Source organism: Heterocephalus glaber, unplaced genomic scaffold (assembly GCF_053883595.1).
Source record: "Heterocephalus glaber isolate CG9 unplaced genomic scaffold, H.glaber_assembly_v1.0 deba00001442, whole genome shotgun sequence".
Taxonomy (NCBI): Eukaryota; Metazoa; Chordata; class Mammalia; order Rodentia; family Bathyergidae; genus Heterocephalus; species Heterocephalus glaber.
This window is the reverse complement of record NW_028258296.1, coordinates 35,018,878-35,037,393: the sequence shown is the minus strand read 5'-3', so window position 1 is coordinate 35,037,393 and position 18,516 is coordinate 35,018,878.

Sequence of the window (18,516 nt, the reverse complement as noted above, 5' to 3'; positions counted from 1 at the left end):
GATTACAGCCTCATGAGAGACCCTGAAGCAGAAGTCTCCATTAGGCCATGCCCAGATTCTGTGAAATAACAAATGTGTGTTGTTTTCAGCCAGTAAATTTGTGATAATTTGCAGAAATAGATAATGAATACATAGCTCTTTGGCTTTACTTATATCACTTCCCTACTCAGGATTGTAATATTTGCTTGGAGTGTTTTTTTCCCCTTTTATAATTTATTAGTAGATGTTTGCTGTACATAATGATGACTATTCATCATTGGGAACTTATGCCTCTACATAATATATCTTAATTCTTCTTTTGTTCCCATTCCCCATGCCCTACTTTCAACCTCTCTTCATATCTCCATTTACAAAATATTTGTTTCCATTTTCCCACCTCCCATTCTCTCTCTCTTTTTTTGTTTTTCTTTTCTTTTTTGGTACCAGGGATTGAACTTGGGACCTTGTGCTTTCGAGGCAGGAGGCACAACCACTGCGATAAATCCCAGCCCCCATTCTCTTTTTAAAAATCCACTTTCTCTTCCTTCCCTACCCCTACCATCTCTTGTTTCCCTTCCCAGTTGAACAAGTTCTTTTTTAAAAACAATAATTTTATTGGTACATTCTAGGTATACAATAGTGACATTCATCAATGGAGATGTGTACCTTTACATAATATATCTTGATACTTATTTTTTTCCCATTCCCCTGCCCTCCCTTCAACCCCTCCACTCCTCTCTCTTTACAAAGGCTTTGTTTCCATTTTTAAATTTTCTCATGTTTATTCCATTCCCTTCTTTCCTTTTCCCTACCCCTCCCACTTCCCCTTAACTTTGCCTCTTTTCTTCCTATTTCACATTATCTATTATACATTTTGATCCTTATTTACACTTTCAGTTTCTCACACCAGAGAAACTATTCTATATTTGCACATGTGTGTCCTATTTATTTCACTTAAGAGTATCGCCTCAATGTGCATCCATTTAGTTATAAATTTCTCTATTTTCTCATTATTTATGCCTGAATAGTACTCCATTTTATTAAAAAACCACATTTTCTTTATCCAATCTCCTTTTGATGGGCAACTGGGCTGTTTCCAAGTTTTAATTATTACAAACTGGGCTGCTATAAACATGGGTGTACATATATTGCTGTGGTATGATACTTTTAATTCTTTTGGGAAGATACCCAGCAGGGGAATAGCTGGGCCAAATGGGACCTCCAACCCTAGTTCTTTGAGGTATCTCCATACTGATTTCCACAGTGGGTGCACCAGTCTTCACTCCCACCAACAGTGGACAACAGTTCCTTTTCCCCCACAGCACTGCCAGCATTTGTTATTGGTTGATTTCATGATAGCAGCCATTCTTTCTGGGGTAAGGTGGAATCTCAGCATTGTTTTTATTTTCATCTCTGGAATGACCAGTGATGTTGAACATTTTTTCATATGTTTATTTGCAATTTCTACTTCTTTGTCTGAGAAATGCCTGTTGATTTCAGCTGCCCATTTTTGCATTGGGTCTTTAAATTTGGGGGGTCTGACTTTTTAAAGTTCTTTATATATTCTAGATAGTAGACCTTTGTCTGAGGAACAGGTGGTAAAAATTTTATCCCATGTTGTGGGTTGTCTCTTCACACTGTTGGTGGTTTCTCTTGCTGTGCAGAAACTTTTTAATAAGAAGAGATCCTACTTGTTGATTCTTTTTGCTAGTTCACGTGCAATTGAGGTTTTGTTCATGAAACTGCCAATCCTAAGCCAATTCTTCAAGAGTTCTACCTAACCTCTCTTCCAGCCAGTGTAGTGTTTCTGTTTAGAATTTAGATCTTTAATTCGTTTTAATTTTAGTTTAATTCCTGGTGAGAGATATAGGTCTAGTTTTAATCTTTGACAAGTTGAAACCCAATTTTTCCAGGACCATTTATTACAGAGGCTATTTTTCCTCCAGTGAGGATATTTGGCTTCTTTGTCAAAGATGAGGTGGATGAATATGTCTGGAGCTGTTTCTGCGTCTTCTAATCTGTTCCACTGATCCTCAGGTCTGTTTCTTTGCCAGCACCATCCTATTTTTATCATAGTAGCTTTGTAGTATAGTTTCAAGTTGGGGGTTTTGATACCCCCTACCTTGTCTTTGTAGCCTAAAATTGCTTTTACTATTCTAGGTATCTTCTTGTTCCAAATGAATTTTTTTCCCCATTAAGTTTATTGGTACATTTTAGGTATAAAATACAGTTACATTCATCATTGGGATCTTGTACCATTACATGAGTATCTTGGTTCTTATTTTCTTCCCCTTCCCCTGCCCTCCCTAAGCCCCCTCTACCCTTCCCTATTTGCAAAGATTTTGTTTCCATTTTTTTCCTTTTCTCATATTTTTTCTTTTCCCTTTTTTCCCTTCCCCTACCCCTCACAATTCGCCTGCTCTTTTGGACCTTTTCTTCCTGTTACACAATATCAATTATACATTTTTTAAATTACAATATCAAGATCTAGGAGACATTACCACAGATTGTACAGAATTTAAAAGGATATAGAAAGCATATTACAAAAATCGTTTTTGAAACAAATTTGACAACTTCTAAGAAGTACCTTGGAAGACAAATTAATGAAACTAACTCTGGAGGAAATCTAAAATTTGAATAGCACCTATTAAAGAAAGTATATTCCTAGCTTGAAAACCTACCTATATGACAACAACAGGCTCATATACATTTTAAATGATGAATTATATCAAACATTTAAAGCAGAAAAAAGAAGGAACACTTCTCCCCTCATTTTAGGAACTCAACATTGTGCTAATCCTAAAACTGGATAAAGATAATAGAAGAAAAAAGTATGAACATGGAGAGAAATTTGTTTAACAAAACAAACTATTGGAAGTCAGATCTGGCAGGATATAGAAAGTGGTTTTTTTATAGGGATGGCAGTGTTGGTTCAGCATTGGAAGATCCACCACCAAAAGTCATCATTTTAAGAGAGGAAAAGAAAAACCCATGTGATCCTGTCACTAGTTAGAGAAAAAGTATTGGATTAAATTCTACAGCTGTTCATGGTAAAAGCTATCAGGAGGCTAGAAGTAGAACAGAAACTTCTCCACAGATCAAAGACATGTACTCCATACTTCCATCAAAAATGCCTTATATGAATGGAGAAGATACAATGCTTTCCCCCTAAGGTGGGGAACAAGGGCAGATATGCCTACTCTTCATCTGTCCATTAAACTTTGAAACATAGGCCTAAACCAAAATAGTCTGGAAATAAAATGACACAATTAAGGTAGGATTGTCATGGCAGAAGGAAAATCTTTATATGTAGATAAAATGATCATCTACAGAGAAAATACTAAGAAATCTCTAGGAGCCCCTAGAACTTGTACTTGAATTTAGCAGGATTAGAAAACACAAGGTATGTATAAAATTTCAGGTCTGTGTATATTTGCTATAAATGGAGAATTGGATATTGAAATTTAAAAGTTATGTAGGAGTACAAAGGACCTAGAAAAGTAAAAAGAAAAAGAAAAAAAAATAGTGTTGGAAGACAGTTAGTACCTAATTTTAAGACTTCCTCTAAAGCTACAGTAATCAAGGCAGTGTTGGTGTAAGGAAAGACATATAGATCATGGGAATAAAACAGAGAATCTAGAAATAGAACCACACATATATGGTCCACTGAGTTTTGAAAGATTATGTAACATTTACATTTTATAGAATATAAACTCAATTCAAGAGCCAAGGAAATGATAGTGTTTTCAGCAAATGGCACCTGAATATCTGGTATCTGTATACAAAAAGTTAACCTCAACCCTTTTTTTCCATACATGAAAATAACTTGAAAGGATCTATGAACCTAAATATGAAAGGCTAAAGCTACAAAACTTTAAGAAGAAATTATAAGGGAAAATGTTTATGAATCTAGGGTGGGCAAGAACTTCCTAGGATACAAAAAACATGATGTATAAAAGAAAAAAAATGGATAAAGAGATTCCATCAAAATTTAGAACTTTAAATGACATCATTAAAATGAAAAGTAGTCCTTAAACAGACCATATTTACAATGGATATAACCTATGACTAGAAAATATAAAGATCTCTTACAGCTCATTAATAGACAACCCAATTAAAATGTAGACATAAGAAGATGATAAATAGCCAGTATAGCACAAGGAATGGTGTGCAACTCTAGAATCAGAAAAATACTAATCAGTCCAATAATAAGATTGAATTATACACTCATTAGGGAAATGAACTTAAAAGTTTTAAAAGCTTTGTCAAGACGTTTTCTTTTTATTGGATTCTCCCCCTTTGTGTTTAATTTGTCATGCCCAATGGATTCATTCTGCTGGGGTTCCTGGGGTTGTGATCATCGTTGTCTTTTCCTAGGATATTGTCTAAAAATTTTGGAGTGTTGGTTTGGTATACATGAAGTTCCTAAGGTTCTCTTTATCATGAAAGTATCTTATTTCTCCATCAATTTTGAAAGGTAGTTTTGCGGGGTACATCTATCTGGGTTGGAGGCTGTTTTCCTTTAGGGCTTGAAATACATCACTCTAAGCAATTCTTGCCTTAAGGGTTTGCATTGAGAAGTCTGCTGTGATTCTGATGGGCTTTCCTTTGTATGTGTTTTGTTTCTTTTCTCTCACTGCTTGTAAAATTTTTTTCTTCAGTTGGGTTTCTGGAATCCTAACTATTATATGCCTATGTGTAGATTTTTTTTGAACAAGGCTAGCTGGAGTCCTATATGCCTCACTTTTCTATATGTCAAGTTCTTTTCCCCTGCTTGGGAAGTTTTCTGCTATGACTTCTGAGAACAGTTTTTTTATGTCATCTGCACTCTCTCCTGTTTCTTCATTGAGTCCAATCAGTCTTATGTTATTCTTCTTTGCATCGTCTAGCAGCTGCTGGATTGATTTCTTGTGGTCCATTACAATTTTAAAGCAGTTTTTCTTTTCCTGGTCACTAATTGCAATCTTATCTTCTATATCTGAAATTCTGTCCTCACATTGGTTCATTCTGCTGCATAGAATTTCTATGGAGTTTTTAATCTCCTGGAAATCTATTTGTATCTATTTTATGGATTCCATTTGTTTTCTATGTTGGGATTCCATCATGTTCCTCGCTCATCTATTTTTTTTTTAATCTTTGTCCTCCCTAGATTTGTTAATCATGTCTTGCACTGTGGGCACAATCTGTGCTGTTATCTGAGTAATTATATCTGATTTCATTTTTTCCAGATATTCTTTTGTTGCCAGTTCAGGGAGTCCAGGTGGTTGAGCATCAGCTTGTACCATCTCGTTTCCCTTTGGGGTTGCTGTAGGTGATCTGGAAGTCTGTTTTTGAGGCTTGTTTATGTGTCTTCCCATTTCTACTGGCGGGAGAGGGGGTGCTGCTGGCTCCCACACTGCTCACCTCCTCTGCCCTAGTATCGGTGGAATGGCAGCAGGGGAGCCTCCTCCTGGGCACTCTCTAAGTGTTAAAATAGAAACATGTAGAAGTAAGCTCCCTGCCTCCATCCCAGGCTCCTAGGGCAGAGAAGCTCAGCCAGTTCCAGCACCTGGAAGGAAACTCCCCAACTGCCATCCCAAGCTCCTAGGGCAGAGAAGGTGAGTCACATGGGTGCCAGAAGCACCCCCTCCCATGGAAATGAGAAGACACATAAACAAGTCTCAAAAACAGACTTCTGGGTCACCTACAGCAACCCCAAAGGGAAATGAGATGGAACAATCTGATACTCAACCACCTGGACTCTCTGAACTGGCAACAAAAGAGGACCTGAGAAAAATGAAATCAGAAATAATTACTCAGATAACAGCAAAGATTTTGCTCATGGTGCAAGACATGATTAATAAATCTAGAGAGGACACAGATAAAAAAATAGAGGATCTGAGGAACATGATGGAATCCCAACATAGGGAACAAATGGAATCCATAAAACAGATACAAACAGATTTCCAAGAGATTAAAAACTCCATCGAAAGTCTGCGAAGTACAATGAACCAATGTGAAGATTGAATTTCAGATATAGAAGATAAGATTGCAATTAGTAAGGAGGAAAAGAAAAATTGCTTTAAAATTGTAAGGGAACATGAGAAATCAATCCAGCAGCTGCTAGACTATGCAAAGAAGAATAACATAAGACTGATTGGAGTCAATGAGGAGAGGAGAGAGTCCAGATGACATAAAAAATCTGTTCACAGAAGTGATGGCAGAAAACTTCCCAAGGAGGGGAAAAGAACTTGACATATAGATAAGTGAGGCATATAGGACTCCAGCTAGCCTTAATCAAAAAATTCTACACATAGGCATATAATAGTTAGGATTCCAGAAATCCAAAGGAAGAACAAAATTCTACAAGCAGTGAGAGAAAAGAAACAAATCACATACAAAGGAAAGCCCATCAGAATCACACCAGACTTCTCAATGCAAACCCTCAAGGCAGGAAGAGCTTGGAGTGATGTATTTCAAGCCCTAAAGGAAAACAGCCTCCAACCCAGATAGATGTACCTTGCAAAACTATCTTTCAAAATTGATGGAGAAATAAGATACTTTCATGGCAAAGAGCACCTCAGGAACTTCATGAATATCAAACTGGCACTCCAAAAAATTTTAGACAATACCCTAGGAAAAGACAATGAGGATCACAACCCCAGGAAACCCAGCAGAATGAATCCACTGGGCTTGACAAATTAAACGCCAAGGGGCAGAATCCAACAAAAAGAAATAGTCGTGACAAGGCTTTTAAAACTTTTGACTTCATTTCCCTAATGAGTGTATAATTCAATCTTATTATTGGACTGATTAGTATTTTTCTGATTCTAGAGTTGCACACCATTCCTTGTGCTATACTGGCTATTTATCATCTTCTTATGTCTACATTTTAATTGGGTTGTCTATTAATGAGCTGTAAGAGATCTTTATATTTTCTAGTCATAGGTTATATCCATTGTAAATATGGTCTGTTTAAGGACTACTTTTCATTTTAATGATGTCATTTAAAGTTCTAAATTTTGATGGAATCTCTTTATCCATTTTTTTTCTTTTATACATCATGTTTTTTGTATCCTAGGAAGTTCTTGCCCACCCTAGATTCATAAACATTTTCCCTTATAATTTCTTCTTAAAGTTTTGTAGCTTTAGCCTTTCATATTTAGGTTCATAGATCCTTTCAAGTTATTTTCATGTATGGAAAAAAAGGGTTGAGGTTAACTTTTTGTATACAGATACCAGATATTCAGGTGCCATTTGCTGAAAACACTATCATTTCCTTGGCTCTTGAATTGAGTTTATATTCTATAAAATGTAAATGTTACATAATCTTTCAAAACTCAGTGGACCATATATGTGTGGTTCTATTTCTAGATTCTCTGTTTTATTCCCATGATCTATATGTCTTTCCTTACACCAACACTGCCTTGATTACTGTAGCTTTAGAGGAAGTCTTAAAATTAGGTACTAACTGTCTTCCAACACTATTTTTTTTTCTTTTTCTTTTTACTTTTCTAGGTCCTTTGTACTCCTACATAACTTTTAAATTTCAATATCCAATTCTCCATTTATAGCAAATATACACAGACCTGAAATTTTATACATACCTTGTGTTTTCTAATCCTGCTAAATTCAAGTACAAGTTCTAGGGGCTCCTAGAGATTTCTTAGTATTTTCTCTGTAGATGATCATTTTATCTACATATAAAGATTTTCCTTCTGCCATGACAATCCTACCTTAATTGTGTCATTTTATTTCCAGACTATTTTGGTTTAGGCCTATGTTTCAAAGTTTAATGGACAGATGAAGAGTAGGCATATCTGCCCTTGTTCCCCACCTTAGGGGGAAAGCATTGTATCTTCTCCATTCATATAAGGCATTTTTGATGGAAGTATGGAGTACATGTCTTTGATCTGTGGAGAAGTTTCTGTTCTACTTCTAGCCTCCTGATAGCTTTTACCATGAACAGCTGTAGAATTTAATCCAATACTTTTTCTCTAACTAGTGACAGGATCACATGGGTTTTTCTTTTCCTCTCTTAAAATGATGACTTTTGGTGGTGGATCTTCCAATGCTGAACCAACACTGCCATCCCTATAAAAAAACCACTTTCTATATCCTGCCAGATCTGACTTCCAATAGTTTGTTTTGTTAAACAAATTTCTCTCCATGTTCATACTTTTTTCTTCTATTATCTTTATCCAGTTTTAGGATTAGCACAATGTTGAGTTCCTAAAATGAGGGGAGAAGTGTTCCTTCTTTTTTCTGCTTTAAATGTTTGATATAATTCATCATTTAAAATGTATATGAGCCTGTTGTTGTCATATAGGTAGGTTTTCAAGCTAGGAATATACTTTCTTTAATAGGTGCTATTCAAATTTTAGATTTCCTCCAGAGTTAGTTTCATTAATTTGTCTTCCAAGGTACTTCTTAGAAGTTGTCAAATTTGTTTCAAAAACGATTTTTGTAATATGCTTTCTATATCCTTTTAATTTCTGTACAATCTGTGGTAATGTCTCCTAGATCTTGATATTGTAATTTAAAAAATGTATAATTGATATTGTGTAACAGGAAGAAAAGGTCCAAAAGAGCAGGCGAATTGTGAGGGGTAGGGGAAGGGAAAAAAGGGAAAGGAAAAAATATGAGAAGAAGAAAAAAAATGGAAACAAAGTCTTTGCAAATAGGGAAGGGTGGAGGGGGTGAAGGGAGGGCAAGGGAAGTGAAAAAAAATAAGAACCAAGATACTCATGTAAAGGTACAAGATCCCAATTTTGAACGTAACAGTATTTTATACCTAAAATGTACCAATAAACTTAATGGGGAAAAAATAGAGACATGTAATCTGTTGGAAGATAAAATACTTAAAATTCTTGAAGACGTAAATGTAGGTAAGGACTTTTGTAAGAGTTGCACAAGAAATAATACCAAGAATCAACAAATGGAACCATATGAAATTAAAAAGCTTCTGCACAGCTAAGGAAACAGCCAACAGAGGTAAGATACAACCTATGGAATGGGAAAATTTTTTTGCCAGTCATTCCTCAGATAGATGACTAATATTTAGAATATATGAAGAACTCTAAAAAATTAGATCCCCCAAATAAAAGGGCAACTAAATAAAAAAATGGGTGACTGAAATGAATAGATATGTTTCAGAAGAAGTATAATTGGTCAATAAGTAAATGGAAAAAATGTTCACTATCTCTGGCCATCAGAGAAGTGCAAATTAAAATAGTGAGATTCCAACTTATTCCAGAAAGAATGACTATCATCAAGAAATAACAAATGCTGGCAAGGGTGTGGGAAAAATGAGTCCTTCTAGATTGTTGATGGAAATGTAAACTATACAACCACTATGAAAGTCATTATAAAGATTCCTGAAAAAATGAAAACTAGAAATTCCATTTGACCTAGCTATTCCCCTTTCCTGAAAGAGTTAAAGGCATCATATTATGGTGATACATCCATACCTGTTTATAGCAGCACAATTTATAATAGCTAAATCTTGGAAGTAGCCTAGGTGTCCATCAACAAATGAATGGACAAAGAAAGTGTGGCATGAATATACAATGAAGTACTACTCTGCCAGAAAGAAGGATAAACTTGTGTCATTTGTAGGAAAATAGATATACTTTGAGACCATAATGTTATGTGAAATAAATCAGACACACATGCTTAAACATTGCATGGTTTCTCTTACGTGAGAAACCCAAAGAATAGATGAAGAGCAGAATAAAAGATAGGCAATAGGAATTAGGAGGTAGATCTTTTGCAAAAGGGAAAGGGAGCTAGAGATGAAGGAAGGGGAGATGGAAGAGGAAGTTCCAACTGTGGATGTTATGTTCAGCCTGGACACAAGCGCTCCAGCCTGCCCTTCCTGACAGCCTGCCCTGTGGACTTCAGACTTGTCTAGCCAGCCCCCACAATTATCTAAGCCAATCACTTGTGATGAGTCTCTTAATATGTGTCTACTTTTGGCTTTGCTTTTTTAGTAGTCAGAAAGTGCCTCTTGGATTTGACATTTGAGTGGAAACCAGAATGAGGAAGGAAGGTATATATATCTGGTGGAAGGTTGAGAGTAACAGGGGTAGATTCCAGGCAGAGGAAATATGCATAGCAAAGACCCAGTAGGCAAATGTGTTTGGTTTATTTGAGAAAGAGTAAGGAGGTCAGAATGATGGGGGAACAGGGAGGAAGGGCACTGCAGAGCTGAGTTAGGGAATGAGGCCTGGGCTGGAGCATGCATACATCATGATATGAACTTTGGATTTAATCTCAGTGAGATGGGAAGCAGCAGAGGCTAGAGAGGAGAGCAGTAACATGCTCTAAATTATATTTTAGAAGGTACACACAAACTGTGTTCAAGGAGAGTTAGGAAGGTCAGTAAGGGGCTATCATAGTTGTATAGGGAAGAGATACTAGTGGCTTTGAATATAGTAGTGGTGATGAAGGAGGTTAGAAATGGATGAGAGACATATTTGAAAGGTAGATGGGGGTAAAATTTGCTAAGGGATTGAATTCAGGAAGAGAGAGAAAATAAAGTGAAAGGAAAGATGGATAATTCCTACGGTTCTAACCTGAGAAGCTGGAAGAAACTCAAAGTAGTGCCATCTTCAGGGAGGTGATAATTGGTGAGAAGAGGAGGAACAGGTTTGAGGCATGGAAATTAATACAGTGCTGGAAATACTAAATTTTAGATATCATTAAAATAATCAAGTGAAGATCTCTGTTTGATATGAGTTTCTTTAAATTCTAATTGGAATCATTAGCACGTAGGGTGTGAATGTGAATGGGAAAGAAGAGGTTTGAAGAGTGAGCCTTTTTTTTTTTTTTTTGGTACCAGGGATCAAACTTGGGTCCTTGCGCTTGTGAGGCAGGCGGCTAAACCACTGAGCTAAAACCCCAGCCCTTGAAGAGTGAGCTTTGGGGAGTGTTAATGTTTACAGGTTGGGAAGAAGTGGTGAATTCACTAAAGTAAGTGGGGACTGAGTGGTCAGTAGAGTAGGAGAAACTCTGAAAGAGAGGAGTGATTGCAGGAGATGGGTGTGGCCAATGGTATCAAAGGCTGCAGAAAGCTTGCATATATTTGGAACTAAGAACTGACCAATGAGGACAGTTTTTCAGAGTTGTCTATGGACCGCCTGTTCAAAAATCACCCAATTCGCTTCTTCAAATGAGATTCTGGACCCATCTCAGTCCTATTGAATCAGATTCCCTGGCACATGGTCCCAAGATTGTCCCTTAAACAAGCATAAGATGATTTTTATAAACCTGAGAGCTGTTGTCCCAAGTCTTTGTTCATAGAATCAAATCCAGTTTTTCTCTAGACCAGTGGCTATCAGACTTTAATTTGATCAGTGTCACTTGGTATACTTTTTAGACCACAGATTCCCAGATACCATTCCAGAGTTTTTGATTCAGAAAGACTTGGGTGATGCTGGGGATTTAGCTCAGCGGTTTAGCCGCTTGCTGCACAAGTGCAAGGACCTAAGTTCGATCCCTGGTACCAAAAAAAAAAAAAAAAAAGAAAGAAAGACTAGGGTGAGCCTGGAAAATTGCGTTTCTAAATTCCCAGGGAATGGTGATGGTGCTGGTTGATAGACTACATTTGAAACCCAGTGTGCCAAGTTTTCTGAAGTAGAGCTTTTAAAGTTAGGAAAACCGATTAGAAATGTAGTCTCTTCCTTGGCTAAAAACTGTTAACAGAGCATGGCCTAGAGAAAAATGTGGTCTGTTTTATGTTTTCTTTCTCTAGATTCACCTTACAGCTTTTCCTGTAGCTCTGATTATTCTTCTTTAGCCCTCTGAGGAATGAAGTTATCAGTAATTCAAATCAAGAATTTATCCAGTGCTCTATTTTTAGGGTCTTGTCAATATCTTAAAGAAAACATCTCATAGTAGGTGAGAAAGGCACTTGGACCACTGGGGGTAGCAGAGAACAAACAGTCTGTTAGTTGTTAGAGCCAGAGAGGGCAGCTACGAGCCACAGGTTACAACACAACCTTCCTAAGCACCCACATAACTGGTGTGGCCTATTCTTAGCTCTGCTCTTGGCTGATGGGAGGTAAGAAATGGGAACAGTCTCCAGTCTCCAGTCTGCAGATGAATGAGGAAAGAAAGAAAGGAAAAGAAAGAAAGAGAGAAAGAGAGAAAGAAAGAAAGAAATAGAGAAAGAAAAAGAGACTGGGCCAGGATTGGAGCATGAGAAAAATAAAACAAAACAAAACAAAACCCCTGATTTTTGGCTGTGCTAGAAGCAAACTAGATTGGGCACAATAGAAGCCAAAGTAGATTTGCCAAGAAATAGAAACATCAGATCAGTAGGAGTCCAAGGTAAAGCCAGGCAAAGTGAAACAGCAAATCTAGATTAAGTTTCTAAGGAAGCATTCTACCCTCACGTAAATGAGTCATGTGTATTCAGGTACTGTGTCATAGTCTTATGCCATTTTGTGATCTTTTTGGAACAAATTATCCTTGTGCTTGGGCTGACTGGCCGATCTAATTTCCACAATATCATTTACTTCTGTTTCTGCTTCCTTTTATCCCTCACTCTAAGGCTCTTCATTATACTTCCAAACTTGTGAACTAGATGGATGAGAAACATGAGATTCATACAGGTCAAGTAGAATTTTTCTATCCTTTTATCAGTGTTTTGGTAATGATATTCTTTTGTTTTACTATCCATCCATCCATCCATTAATGCATGTGTGCAACAGGTATTTAAATCCTGTCATGTGCTGGAAACAGCTGTCAGTACAAAAGCAACTGAAGACAATATAAAAACTTTGTAAGTTTCAGAGAATATTGGGAGGATACAGACCTAAAGCAATTAAGTACAGTAAAGAGTAACAGATGATAGACTACAGCATGCACAGAGTATGGTGGTAGTTGAAGGAGGGAATGGCTGATTCTATGGGGCATTGGACGAAAAGCATCATAGAGGAGATAACTTTTGAACTGGATCTTGACTCAAAGGATCAGCAGCTTTCAATGCAGGGAGGTCACTGTGGGGAGAATGAGCACTGTGAGAAAAGGTGCCAATACATGATAGAGCTTGGACATTTGGGTAATTACAGTCTTGTTTGGTGGGTGTTTAGATTGCCCAAGATGGAGAGAGAAGAGGAAGATGGGACAGCTAAGGGACCATGGAAAGAAGACACATGCAAAAATTGGCCTCAAACTGAAGTAGGGAGTCTTCCCTTTGAAATCAGATGTCAGCACAAGTAACTTTGTGGGGCAAGGGTAGAAAGTTGAAGAAGTGGATCCCTGCTAAAATTAGTTTTGTCTAGTTTGCTGAGAGGAGGAGATCTGGTGTGCCTCCGATATGTGTGTATCTGAATAGGTATTACGTGGTGGGAGGCTTAGGGTAGATGGAATAAGTGTCATGGATTCATAAAATCACTTGTGTTATCTACTGAGCCATATTTTCTCACCTTTTTTTCAGTAAGTTTGAATACCTTTGATCTCCAACCCTTTTTTGGCGTCTTGGAGGATGCTATAAAAGGAAAAAAGAAGAGCTCAGTCCTACTACCAAAAGTACAAGGGAGATGGGAAAAAAATGAATAATGAATAGATGAAGAGAAAAGGAAAGCATGAGCCTAAAAGCTTGGCTAACTATTCACTAGTGGAGCAAAGTCATATAGCATCTCAAAGCCAGAAGGTAGAAGGTAAAAGGCAGTAGATAGATACAAATGATTCATACATTTCTGGCTTATGCCAGGGGCACTACTTGTAACACTCCAAGTTAAGAACACAAGAATATTGGTGGCTTTGCTGCCACAAAACAACAAATGGACACTCTGATAGGTTTAACCTATGGGACAAAATGTATGTAACCTGATAAATGCCCTGCAATATCTGAAGGTGTTGCAGGTATCACTGTTAAAAAGAAAACAATCTCTTTTTTTCTTTGGTACCCGGGATTGAACTCAGGACCCTGCACTTATGAGGCAGGAGCAGCACCACTGAGCCAAATCCCTGGCCCAGAAAACAATCTTAATATTAGCCACTATTGAACCACACTCATGTAGCCTAGAGAATGGTGGAAAACATTTCTTTCCTATCAGGTTAACTTTCAGCCCACGCAGACCTAGCCTCAGATGGGTATCTTGAAGTATGCACTCTCTCTGGTCTCTTCTCCAGTTTTCTACCTCTCTGTACAAGCTCCCCAGCCCCACACCTATGTTCCGCCATGGGTTTTAATTCCACCCTGGTGAAGCTCTGTAAGACTGAGCTTGAGCACACTGTCCTTGACAGTGGGTCCTTCCATTTCCCATGGCCATGAGTTGAAGTCTTTCAGATTACTCCAACATGGGCAATATTTATAGGTTTTCATAGGAGGAAAGATTCCCTTTTAGGAGGAAAGATTCCCACCAGGAAAAAAGAGTGGGAGAACAGAAGGAGCGAGAGATCAGAAAACACTGTAGGGCCATACAATTTCTGGAAAGAGCTTAGTAAAAGTAAAAGTAGGCCATAGTTTAACAATTCACTGAAGTCCTTTCACTCACAGGGAAAGCCGGGTGAGAGTTTGTGAATTCTCAGCAAAGGTGATGGTGTTTGGGACTTTTGGACACAAAAAATAATACATCATATGTCACGGATTGCAAGAAACTGAGTGTTGCTGGACCACGAAGCGTGAGGCAGAGACTGGGGAAAGATGAGGTTGGAGAGGTGGGTAAGGCCAGTTCTTGGAGGACTTTGCTGTTATAATAAGTTTTAATTTGTTCAGGAAGTCATTGGTACTATTAATGATTTTAAAACAAGGAGTGGCTTGGTCTTATTTGGATTTCTAAGTAGACCTGAAAGCTGAATAAAGGACAGAATTGAAAAATAATCTGGAGTCAGAAAAACTACTGAGAAGACAGACTCATATTTCTTCAATGAAATGTATAGATACAGTATTTGTGCAATTAAAAACAATTAAAAAGAAAGCCAGATACGGTTGGAACATACCTGTAATCCTAGTTACTAGGGAGGCTGAGGCTGGAGGATTGTGGCAAGTTTCAGGCCAGCCTGTGCAGTTTAGTAAGACCCTGTCTCAAAATAAAACTAAAAAAAGGGCTGGAGCTATAGTTCAGTGCTCCTTGGGTTTAATCCCCAGTCTCAGAAAAAAACAAACTGGAACAAAGAAAAAACTGAATGAAACCAGACATCCAAACAACAAAACAAAAAAAGAAAGTAAGAAAGAAAACAAAATAAAAAGAAAAGAAAAAGGAATTCCTCTGAACATTCTGGACCTTTAATGAAGAAGCAGGAAATAGGTGGCATTCATTCTGTTTTATCCCATTAGAAGCCCTTGATTTGCCTGTCAGCCCAATCTTAAATAAAAAGTCCCTGAAGCCTTCTGTGCTCCATCCCAGAATGTACCTAGATCACCACTCTGGACCCATTTCATCGCCCCTCACTCTTGCTACTCTGAGTTCCCAGGGTTCCTTATTTTATCTACTTATTTTGACACATATTTGCCTGCCACTTGTTTTGATTAATGGCAAGTATGGATCTGCTTTCAGAGTTTTGATATTTCTGCCTTTTCAGGATACCACATCTGGTATCTGCTGTAAGGTTTCATGTGACTGAAGTCCCTTGGGAAAACTCCTTTTTCGTCTGCATTCAGCTTTGGGCATGAAAGGATAGATAAACTACTATGTCCTTCAGTGGGGCTGAAGAGTAGGAATCAGACTCCCCATAATTCCCTCATGTTGCAGAATCAGTCCCCATTCATGTCTGAGAAACAAACGATGTTTCTGGCCTTGGTCATTCTATGTAAGATGCCCCCCACCTCACTGCTGGGAAACACTCTTTTGCATTCCCTTCTCTGGAGCCTCATGCACTTAGCTAGAAGTTGCTTTCTAGATTGCTTAGTGGGATAAAATAATCCAGAATAATTTCCCCCTCTCAAAAGCCTTAATTGAAGGACATCTGTAGGTTTCTGGTTGTTGTTATGTTAGATAATGTAGGTTCCAGGGATCAGGGTGTTGATATTTTAGAAGAGAAAAAATAGTGAATTCAGATTTTGAATGGTGAGATAGTTAACTGTCTTAAAAGCAGTTAGAAAAACAATATAAACAGTAAATTTATACTTACATAATTTGTGCTTCTTTTACTGTGTGCTTATTAACATCAAGTAGACAGGAACATGTTCATGAAACATATAATGCTGGGTTTTGCACAATGCTGCATTTTACTCAGGTCAGATGTTTGGAAAGCAGTAAGGACCACATATCTATAAGTACATTGATTAATCAAATAATTATGCATCTATCTACCTATGAATCTATCAATTATCTATCTATCTATCCATCTACCTATCATCCACCTAAAGGATCACAATATATTAGTGTAAATATAGAGCTACTTTGTTAAGCATAGCATAGTGTTTTGCATAGAATTTGCTATACAGTCGATGTTGAAATATTTGTCGAATAGTCATAATTCCTTATTTAAAGTGATCTCTCACAATGAGAGTCTTATATTTTCTGGCTTACTGTCTTTTTGTCCAAAAGAAATCTGCATTCAGAATTTTGCATGGCAAGTGTGGTAGCGCACACCTGTAATCCTAGTGCTAAGGCAGGGGATTGCCTCAAGTTTGAGGCCAGCCTGGGATACATAGTGAGTTCAAGGCCAGCTTGAACTACATAGCCAAACCTTGTCTCAAAACAACAACAATAAAAATATGGCATAAAAAAGCCAAAAACAAAACAAATCTTCCAAACAAAAAACCCAAACCCAAACAAAACAAACAAGTAAGCAAACAAGAACCAACAAACAAAAAGGATTAAAAAAAGAGAAAAATGAAAAAATTTAAAAGCCCCAGAAGAATGTGTAGCTGTGGTTGCAACCCCTTGAGGTAACAAAAACATAAGAAGATTATCCAGGGTGATCTCATACTGGGTTTTTTTTTTTTAATATTGGGAATCGATCTCAGGACCTTACATTGAGCTAAATCCCCAGACCTCTCATGCTGTTTTAAACACTACACTCTTCTGTCTCTTTTTTTGGGGGGGGGCAGTGGTGGTGCTGCGACTTGAACCTAGGACTTCACAAAAGTTAACTATGCTATTTACCACTGAGCTGTACCTCAAGCCCCTCCTCTGCCTCTTTGTATTCATTACAAGCTAAGCTTCTTCTGGATTTATCTGTCCACTTGAAGAAGCAGTACTATTCTTTATTGGGAAGGGACAGTGCTCTAAAAATTTTCTCCCTTGATAGTATTTCTTTTTCTAAATAAAAGAAAAATGCTTGATTCTATTGGCAGAGTCATTTATCTATTTCGAGATTTATATAGTGCATTGAAGCATTTTTTCATACTTCTTGCCACAATTTTGGAAATGTGTGGTTAAATTTTTTTGAATTATCCTTATGGAGGAGAGGAAGGATTTTGGTATTTCAAAGTGGGGGTCTAGAATGTTTACTTGTTATGCAATGCACAGAACAGTCCATCACAACAAATACCTCATTTGAAAAGAATTAATACAAGGTAATGTCCTATCCCAGACTAGAGCTATCTTCTATGCATTTACTTTGGAATGAAACTGTAGTACTTCAGATCATCTTCACCTGGTTTTATAAAGGAAATAAAATTCCAATGAAAACAAAATATTTTGAAAAGAACAATTTTAACTAAATAATTCAAAGCTGGGTTTTAATAATGATGTTGGCCATGTTTTTGAATACACAGATAACTCTAGCCAGGGTTGGCGGGGAAGTGGCATATATTCTTCAGGGTCTGTTATCATAAGGAAGTCACATTACAATGAGTGCTTTAAGAATTACACTGTTTCAGAGGAACATAGTGCAGACTGACCTTGGACTGGTGAGTAAGAAAAATATGAAGAGGAGTGCTGCTTCCACTGATCTAGTGCTGAGAATGACTTCATGTTCTCAGAGGACATGTAAAATATGGATTTTGTGAACAGATTTGGTCTGAATTTCATGGATAATTTTGGAACCACATATTATTTTATAGCACTAAGAATATGGGACATTTCATTTATAATACTACTTCTAAAACTTAAAAATCTTTCATTTGCTTTTAACTACCATTTATTAAATACTTTTTGTGCCAAGCTTGTGCTTTATGGAAATTATTTCATTTGATCATCTGTCTTAATTACTTCTTTGTTGCTAGGACAAAATACCTGACACAAGTTAAAGAGGAAAAGTTTATTTTAGCTCACAGTTTGTAGAGGTTTCAGTCCATAGTTAGCTGGCTCCAAGGATGGCAGCTTCACAGAGGGGCATGGCAGATGAGAAACAGTCCATGTCAGGGTATGCAGGATGAAGCAAGCCTTCCTTCTCTCCTTTTTTATTCCATCCAGGTTACAAACCTATAGGTTGGCGCCACTCATACCCAGGGTGAAGCTTTCCTCTTCAGTAAGTCCATTATCTTCACTTAGAACTATGTTAAACCAATCAGTGTACTAATCTAGTATTACACACTCATGATTCAGTCACCCCCCCCAAAGCCCCACCTATGAGCATGTGGGTCTTTAGGGGATATCTAGATATAAGTCACAACACCATCTCTTTATGGAATCTGGACATCCATTCATTCAGTAA